This window comes from Arachis hypogaea, chromosome 1 (assembly GCF_003086295.3).
Source record: "Arachis hypogaea cultivar Tifrunner chromosome 1, arahy.Tifrunner.gnm2.J5K5, whole genome shotgun sequence".
Classification (NCBI taxonomy): domain Eukaryota; kingdom Viridiplantae; phylum Streptophyta; class Magnoliopsida; order Fabales; family Fabaceae; genus Arachis; species Arachis hypogaea.
The window spans coordinates 45,675,357-45,685,027 of NC_092036.1; the positions used below are offsets into that span (position 1 = coordinate 45,675,357).

Here is a 9,671-nt window from a genome sequence, read left to right on the forward strand (position 1 = left end):
TTCCATTCTTTTTTATTACAGCTATAATGTTTGATATCCAATGGACATAACGAACTATTCGAATAAACTTTGATTTAATTTGCCTTTTGATTTCTTCCTTAATTTTAAGATTAATTTCAGGAGCAAAATGTCGAGGTGCCTGTTTCACTGGTCGAGAAAATGGTTTTAACACCAATCTATGTTCTACTAATGAACAATTGAGATCAGGCATTTCATCATAATCCCAAACAAAATAATCTTTGTATTCAACTAACAAATCGACCAATTTCGTACAAAATTGCTCGTTAATATTTTACAAATATAAGTAGGATTGAAATCACTATCAGTTTCCAAATTAATTTCCTCAAGTGGATCTTGAGATTCAAACCTCTTTTCAATATGATCATCATTAACTATAGTTTTCTCAAAACCTAAAGGTTACAGATCATAAACACAATTGAAAGAAATATCAACTGAATCATATAAAGAAAAACAAACTTTATTATCGACTGGACCGAGAATTGAATTGTTTACAGAGCATTGATCTCCAGATATATTGACACCAGACTGGTCAACAATACTAGTCCTATGAATGAAAATACATAGAACATTTAAAGCACAACTAGATTCGTTTATAGGAATCAAAATTGTACTAGGAATTGAAAATACTGAATTTAAATTACTGCTTGATTCAACTTCACTAGAAGAATCATTCTTAACAAGAGAAATATTTTTTGAAATATGACAACTACTTAAATAACTTTTTAAAGAACACAAATAGTTTGATACATCTTGTTCGTCAGCCATGACAAGACAAAATCGAACTTGACACTCGAAACTCACTCCTAACTAGTAGGTGTGTAATCAAGCTTTGGGTGTCGAAACTTCACATTAAACCCTTCTGAAGTTAAAAAAAAAACCTTCACAATTATAGTAATTGAGCATCCTATCAACATTAAGAGGTTTCAGTTTGTCATTATAAACTTTAAAATCGACATGTGTCTATTCTACATACAGACTTGAATCTGCATTTATCACTTAAGTTATCCCCTCATCAGTCTAAAGAAGGATGCTTTAGTTATCACTACAATATACACAGAGCATGGCAGCGAAAAATTGCCAGCCATTCACCTTGCCACCGCAAAATAAGTCTGCGGAAGAACTAGCCCTTTGTGTGCCGCAACATCAGCGACTACTGCATCAAGAAACGCCGTTAAGTTGGAATCTTTTCATAATTCAATTTTTCAATTTTTCTTTTTTATCTTATAACCAATAATTAATTCCCCTCAATTTTGTAGAAACATGTAAAGTGAGATTGGTAGAGCACAAAACCCTACTGTCGTTGCTCTACTGAGCACCACTACGGTCAATCCATCCTCCTCTGTTTGGCTAAGAAAGTGGTCCAATATCATGAGTACAGGAAGTTGAGGATGCATGCTAAGTGCGTCATTATGGATAACAATGAGGCTAGCATAAGACTCAATAAGACGTATCTAGCACTGGCAAACAAGGTTGGTGGGTCTTCAAACCTGAGTTTTTTCGAAAAAGATGTCAGAAAATACATCACAAGAAAACTCCAATGTGCTGATGAAAATGTAGACTTTAAGGAGATGATGAATTATTTCGTTCGAATGAAAGTGATCAATCCCAACTTCTTTTATGCCATAGATGTTGACAATGCTAATAAGTTTAGGAGTGCACCCTAGGTAGATGCAAGGTGTAGGGCTTTGTATGAATATTATGGAGATGTGGTGTCATTCCACACCACTTACAGAAGAAACAGGTCTGTATACTTATGGGTCAATTGCAAATGCAATTTTTTTAATTTGTTTTTGGGTCTGTCATTCATTGTTGGTGTTTTCGCAGGCATGGTCTACCGTTTGCATCCTTTGTTGGTGTAAACCACCATGGGAAGTCTATTCTTCTTGGTTATGCTTTACTTGGGAGCAAAGAGATCCCTAATTTTGAGTGGGTGTTCATGCAATGGGTGAGATGCGTCGGGACTGCGCCAAGGAGAATCATCACTGCCAATGCAAGACCATGGTCGGTGCTATTAGGAATGTCCTACCGAATACTGTCCATCGATGGTGCATCTAGCATATACTGAAGAAGTCACAATTCAAGCTTGGAGGTTACGCTAGGAACAGAGAAATGAATGCTAAGATGAATCACATTGTGTGAAATTCTCCTTCTGCCGAATCTTTTGATGTTGATTGGGCTAAATTCATCAAAGAATTCGACTTAGGTCAGAATAGATTGTTAACAGGTCCGTTATCATTAACTTAACTCCCGTCTATTGGTTGCATATTCCCATTTATTCACTGTTGGTAATTCTACCGATTTGAATTGGTTGTTGTGTTTTTTTAGCAGTGTAGTCGATGTTTCGTTTTTACATAGTCAATGGATGTTCTTTTCAATACACAAACAGATGGTTTCTCTCTTAGAAAACTTGATGTTTTTTATTTGTTTTATCAGTTCTTTGGAAGCGGCCATCATGTCGTGTCTAAGCGACACTCTTATGCTCTATTTTTTATGTAGACATTTATGCCAATTGATGGAAATGGGTTCCAATATTTTTCAAGAGTAAATTTTGGGCCGGTATGAGGAGTACACAGCAAAGTAAAAGTATGCACACATTTTACGAGAGGTTTCTGCATTGTAAGAGTGGTTTGGTCTAGTTCATTCATGAATACGACAATGTGCTTAGAAACAAGGAGCAGAAGGAGCTGGAAGATGATTCTGCAGACTCAAAAGGAGTGATCCCATGTATAGGAAGCACAGGCATTGAGAGACAATTTCAGCGGGAATACACTAGTAATATGTTCAGGGATGTTCAGCTGGAGATAAGAAAAAAAACTGATTGCGTGGTTCAGTCAACTGAACAACAGGGTGATTCAATTTCTATTAAAGTGGATGAGCAGAAGAGAGTTTGGGAGAAGACTGTTTACCATACTTTCACAGTAGATTTTGACACATTGAGTCGAGAGGTTCGGTGTGAGTGTAACAAGTTTGAATCCACTGGTTTATTGTGTTTCCACACCCTTACTGTGTGGTCATACTACAGAGTTGACAGAGTGCCGAGCTGCTATGTTCTTCCTCGATGGAGTAAGAACGTCATATGCAAGGACACCTACATTAAGAGTAACCATGATATGGCTCTGACCGATGAAATCCACAACCTGTTCAGGCATTTGTGTTTAGAGTTCTATAACGTTGGTCAGGATTTCATTACTTGTGATGAGGAAGCAGCCATCTTGCGATTTGCCCTTTAGGACGCAAAGTCCAAGCTGACTGATTACCGTGCCAGCATGCGTTCAACTACTGTTGCTGCGACTTAGAATACCATGCCCACACAGAGCATAGGCAGTGTTGTTGTACATGATATACAGGAACTCTCAAGAGTTAAAACTAAAGGATGGATGAAGAATAAGAGACTTGGAGCAGAGTTGGACAAGTCAATTAAGAAATCGATGCAAAAAAGGAAGAGAAAACCGCATCCGGTATATGCTAGAAGTGAGGTCTATTTCAACTTTTTCTTGGGATGGTGTTGTTGATTCATATATGTTGTTTTTATTTTTGTGTTGTGCATTTTGTAGAATGTTATTGACCTTTAGATAGATAATGATTATGGCAGTTCTGTAGAGAAAGAATTTGAGACTTCTTCTACTTGGAATGCATCATATGGTGGCGGATTCATGTCCCTGTTGAACTCTTTTGGGCATGGATAGTTATCCTTTCATTTGGTTGTAAATTTTTTTTGTGTGGGTGGTTTCTCATACTTAGCTAAATTTTGTGGTTCTTTGGATACAAATTAATAACCTCTTACGATTTTTGCTTTGTAACTTGCATTGGTTCTGTTATGACACATTCAATAAAAGAAATAAAAGGATTGGTTATCTTTTATCTAATTATTAATTATTTTGGGTTGTGAGACTATTATGGTTTTAAGACCACGAAGTGTCACTTATTTGTTGTAAAAAATAAATGGATTACATCTACCATGAAACCTGCTGAAGAATATCCAAGAAAACAAAAGCCATTCACTTCTCAATGAAGTACATGCATTTGCAAATGAGTAACACATGAAACTCGAAAAACATATCCAAAATCATCCAATTGCAATGAAAAGAAACATCCGACTACTTATCAGAAGCACCATCCACTTAAAAACTTGGAAAAAGTCACCGGTGCCAACACAAAGGAACCTGTCGAGTAGACTGCTTATGACAAAAGCCCATGCAATGCTTAAAGTACAAGAACCTTCACAATTTCAGCAATAGAAAACAAGGATAAAAAAATAAATAAATTTTCATTTAATTAACATCATGCCGCTTAATGGAACGAAGTGCCACCTATATGTAGTCATAAACAAATGGGGTTTATACACCAAGCAGCGTAGACTGAATAGAATAATAAGGCAACGCATTGCTTAATGAACTAGAGACATCCATAATTTGAGAACTAATTACTTGACCTTCGCGAATTCTTAACATATGAAACCTGTTAAGGAATATCTAAGAAAACAAAAGCCATTCACTTCTCAATTAAGTACAGGCAGTCGCAAATACATTGCACGTGACAAATCGAAAAACATATCCAGAACCATCCAATTTGCAATGAAAAAAATATCCTATTGCCTATCAGAAACACCATCCACTTAAAAGTTTGGTTAAAGTCACCAGCAACTTCACAGTTTCAGCAATAGAAAATCATATACCTGCAGTGAAATTGGATTTCTCATGCTCACATGAAACTACTGCAAGGCAGAAGATGCCATATAAACGTCCACAACTCTAACACAAGGAAACTATAGAAACAACATAGCAAGTGTACGTTTTCATAAATTTTACCTAGGCATCTGTCTTCTTCCGTTGTCTTCCCCCTTGCTTGGCTTTCTCATGGGTAATCCTGCACGCTTTTAGCATGGTCTTCGTGCTCGGTGCTGTGAAGGGTGATCTCACCGCCTTAGTCTTGTTTCTCAGTTGGTTGCGACATACAAGATGGTCGTCAAATGCCTCTAAAGCCTCTCTAATGAGTGAATTATGAGGATCCATCACTATATCTAATATAATTTCCTTCCAAAACTCCTACAGAATGTCCTGAATGGCATAATTGTGGGTGAGTAAGAGATTTGGAAGCGAGAAAGTAATTAATCGGAAAGAGGTGCAAGTTAAATGTAATAGGATTTTTAAAATCTCCTTGGTCTAAATTTGCAAGGGTTTATCTAGACTCCAGTACTGCATGAACTTGATCACGTATTGATGAGCGGATAATTTATACGCTTTTTGGCATTGTTTTTAGTATGTTTTTAGAATGATCTAGTTAGTTTTTAGTATATTTTTATTAGTTTTTAGTTAAAAATCACTTTTCTAGACTTTACTATGAGTTTGTGTGTTTTTCTGTGATTTCAGGTATTTTCTGGCTGAAATTGAGGGACCTGAGCAAAAATCTGATTCAGAGACTAAAAAGGACTGCAGATGCTGTTGGATTCTGACCTCCTTGCACTCGAAGTGGATTTTCTGGAGCTACAGAAGCCAAATTGGCGCGCTCTTAACGGCTTTGGAAAGTAGACATCCTGGGCTTTCCAGCAATATATGATAGTCCATACTTTTCCCAAGATTTGATGGCCCAAACCGGCGTTCAAAGTCACCCTCAGAATTCCCAGCGTTAAACGCCGGAACTGGCACAAGAATGGGAGTTAAACGCCCAAACTGGCACAAAAGCTGGCGTTTAACTCCAAGAGAAGTCTCTACACGAAAATGCTTCAATGCTAAGCCCAAGCACACACCAAGTGGGCCCGGAAGTGGATTTTTATGTCATTTACTCATCTCTGTAAACCCTAGGCTACTAGTTCTCTATATATAGGACCTTTTACTATTGTATTTTCATCTTGGTAGCTACCTTTGTTCTTATGATATCTTAGATCATTGGGAGGCTGGCCTCATGGCCATGCCTAGACCTTGTTCTTATGTATTTTCAACGGTGGAGTTTCTACACACCATAGATTAAGGTGTGGAGCTCTGCTGTACCTCGAGTATTAATGCAATTACTATTGTTCTTCTATTCAATTCCGCTTGTTCTTATTCCAAGATATCACTTGTTCTTCAACTTGATGAATGTGATGATCCGTGACACACATCATCATTCTCACCTATGAACGCGTGCCTGACAACCACCTCCGTTCTACCTTAGATTGGGTGGATATCTCTTGGATTCTTTAACCGGAATCTTTGTGGTATAAGCTAGAACTGATGGCGGCATTCAAGAGAATCCGGAAGGTCTAAACCTTGTCTGTGGTATTCTGAGTAGGATTCAATGATTGAATGACTGTGACGAGCTTCAAACTCCTGAGGGCTGGGCGTTAGTGATAGACGCAAAAGAATCACTGGATTCTATTCCAACCTGATTGAGAACCGACAGATGGATAGCCGTGCCGTGACAGGGTGCGTTGAACATTTCCATTGAGAGGATGGGAGGTAGCCACTGACAACGGTGAAACCCTTGCATACAGCTTGCCATGGAAAGGAGTAAGAAGGATTGGATGAAGACAGTAGGAAAGCAGAGAGACGGAAGGGACCAAGCATCTTCATACGCTTATCTAAAATTCCTACCAATGAATTACATAAGTATCTCTATCTTTATCTTTATGTTTTATTCATCATTCATAACCATTTGAGTTTGCCTGACTAAGATTTACAAGGTGACCATAGCTTGCTTCATACCAACAATCTCTGTGGGATCGACCCTTACTCGCGTAAGGTTTATTACTTGGACGACCCAGTACACTTGCTAGTTGGTTGTGCGAAGTTGTGTTTATGCCATGGTGTTGAACACCACGTTTTTGGATTATTTGTGTTGTAGTGATCACAATTTCGTGCACCAAGTTTTTGGCGCCGTTGCCGGGGATTGTTGAGTTTGGACAACTGACGGTTCATCTTGTTGCTTAGATTAGGTATTTTTCTTCAGAGTTCTTAAGAATGAATTCTAGTGTTTCAAAGTGATGTTCTTATCATCACCAAAGCTGATTGATTCTCATCAATTTAGCTCTTGAATGCAATGTCCTGCTGAAGCTTGGCTGGCCATGTCTAATTCCTTTAGACTGAAGCTTTAGACTAACATTGCATGATTCCTGGAATTCTCATTAAGAATTTTGATACCTTTATTTTCTTTTCCACTTAATTTTCGAAAAAGCACAAAAAAATTACAAAATCAAAAAAAATCCAAAAAAAAAATTTGAGTCTAGTGTTTCATGTTAAGTTTGGTGTCAATTGCATGTTTCTATTCCTCTTGCATTCATGCATGTGTCTTCATTAATCTTCAAGTTGTTCTTGAAAATTTCATTGCTCTGATCTTTGAATTCTATTGACTTGAGTGTTTTTGTGTCTCATATGCATTCTCATTTTGTTAGTGTCAGTAGTATACAAACTGCTAAGTTTGGTGTCTTGCATGCATTGCTATTTGATTTTAGTTGCATTTTGATTATTCCTTATTATTAAAAATCCAAAAATATTTTTAATTTGTGTCTTTTCAAGTCAATAATACAAGGAATTGAAGATTCAGAACAGTCAGCAGAGGAATCACACAGAAAAAGCTGGGCGTTCAAAACGCCCAGTGAAGAAGGGCAAACTGGCGTTTAAACGCCAGCCAGGGTGCCTGGCTGGGCGTTTAACGCCCAAAAGGGTAGTAGTTTGGAGGTTAAACGCCAGAATGTGCACCATTCTGGGCGTTTAACGCCAGGATGGCACAAGAGGGAAGATTCTGTTTTCAATGCAAATTTTTTTTTTCAAGTTTTCAAAATCTTTTCAAAATCAAATCTTTTTCAAAATCAATTTCTTTCTATTTTCAAAGATACTTGCTATCAATTAATGATTTGATTCAACATTTCAAGTATGTTGCCTTTTCTGTTGAGAAAGGTTTAATGTTTGAATCATATCTTTTCTTCTTAGCCAAGTTATTAATTTTTAAAATCAAATCTTTTTAAAATGTTTTTCAAATCATCTCTTCTCAATCACATCTTTTTAAAACCAATCATATCTTCTCAACCACATCTTTTTCAAAATAAGTTTTCAATCAAATCTTTTTTATTTCTAATTTCAAAATCTTTTTCAAAAATCACTTTACCTCTTTCTCAATCTTGGTTTTCGAAAATCAATTAAAGTTTTTCAAAATGTTTTTAAATTCTTTTTAAATTATTTTCGAAAATTTCTTCCCCTCTTCTCACATCCTTCTATTTATGGACTAACACTATTCCCTAATGCACAATTCGAACTCCATCTTTCTTGATAAGTTCGAATTTTCTACCTCTTCCTTCCATTTTTCTTTTCCTCTGACACCTCAAGGAATCTCTACACTGTGACATAGAGAATTCCATATTTTCTTGTTCTCTTCTCTTTCATATGAGCAGGAGCAAAGACAAAAGCATTCTTGTTGAGGCTGACCCTGAACCTGAAAGGACCTTGAAGCGAAAGCTAAGAGAAGCTAAGGCACAATTCTCTGTAGAGAACCTAACAGAGATCTTCAAAGAAGAAGAACACATGGCATCCGAAAACAACAACAATGCCAACAATGCAAGGAAGGTGCTGGGTGACTTTACTGCACCTACTCCCGACTTCTATGGGAGAAGCATCTCTATCCCTGCCATTGGAGCAAATAACTTTGAGCTTAAGCCTCAATTAGTTTCTCTAATGCAACAGAATTGCAAGTTCCATGGACTTCCATTGGAAGATCCTCATCAGTTTTTAGCTGAATTCTTGCAAATCTGTGACACTGTCAAGACTAATGGGGTTGACCCTGAGGTTAACAGACTCATGCTATTCCCTTTGCTGTAAGAGACAGAGCTAGAATATGGTTGGACTGACAACCTAAAGAAAGCCTGAACTCTTGGGAAAAGCTAGTCAATGCCTTCTTGGCAAAGTTCTTTCCACCTCAAAAATTGAGTAAGCTTAGAGTGGAAGTCCAAACCTTCAGACAGAAGGAAGGAGAATCCCTCTATGAAGCTTGGGAAAGATACAAACAATTAATTAGAAAGTGTCCCTCTGATATGCTTTCTGAATGGAGCATCATAGGTATTTTCTATGATGGTCTGTCTGAACTGTCCAAGATGTCTTTGGATAGCTCTGTTGGAGGATCTCTTCATCTGAAGAAGACGCCTACAGAAGCTCAAGAGCTGATTGAAATGGTTGCAAATAACCAATTCATGTACACTTCTGACAGAAATCCTGTGAACAATGGGAGAAATCAGAAGAAAGGAGTTCTTGAGATTGACACTCTGAATGCCATATTGGCTCAGAACAAAATATTGACTCAGCAAGTCAATATGATTTTTCAAAGTCTGTCTGGAATGCAAAATGCACCAGGTAGTACTAAGGAGGCTTCATCTGAAGAAGAAGCTTATGATTCTGAAAACCCTTCAATGGAAGAGGTGAATTACATGGGAGAATCCTATGGAAACACCTATAATCCTTCATGGAGAAATCATCCCAATCTTTCATGGAAGGATCAACAGAGACCTCAACAAGGTTTCAACAACAATAATGGTGGGAAAAACAGGTTTAGCAATAGCAAGCCTTTTCCATCATCTTCTCAGCAACAGACAGAGAGTTCTAAGCAGAACCACCCTGACTTAGCAACCATGGTCTCTGATCTAATCAAAACCACTCAAAGTTTCATGACTGAAACAAGGTCCTCCATTA

The 9,671-nt window shown here is 37.4% G+C and overlaps 1 non-coding gene across 1 annotated transcript; it reads right to left on the bottom strand.

Moving 5' to 3' along the window:
• Window positions 1-8,917: 8,917 nt before the first annotated feature.
• On the bottom strand, window positions 8,918-9,025 carry LOC112713436 (small nucleolar RNA R71). Its single transcript, XR_003158413.1, has one exon. It is a non-coding gene; the product is annotated as a small nucleolar RNA R71 (small nucleolar RNA).
• Between the last annotated feature and the right edge of the window lie 646 nt (window positions 9,026-9,671).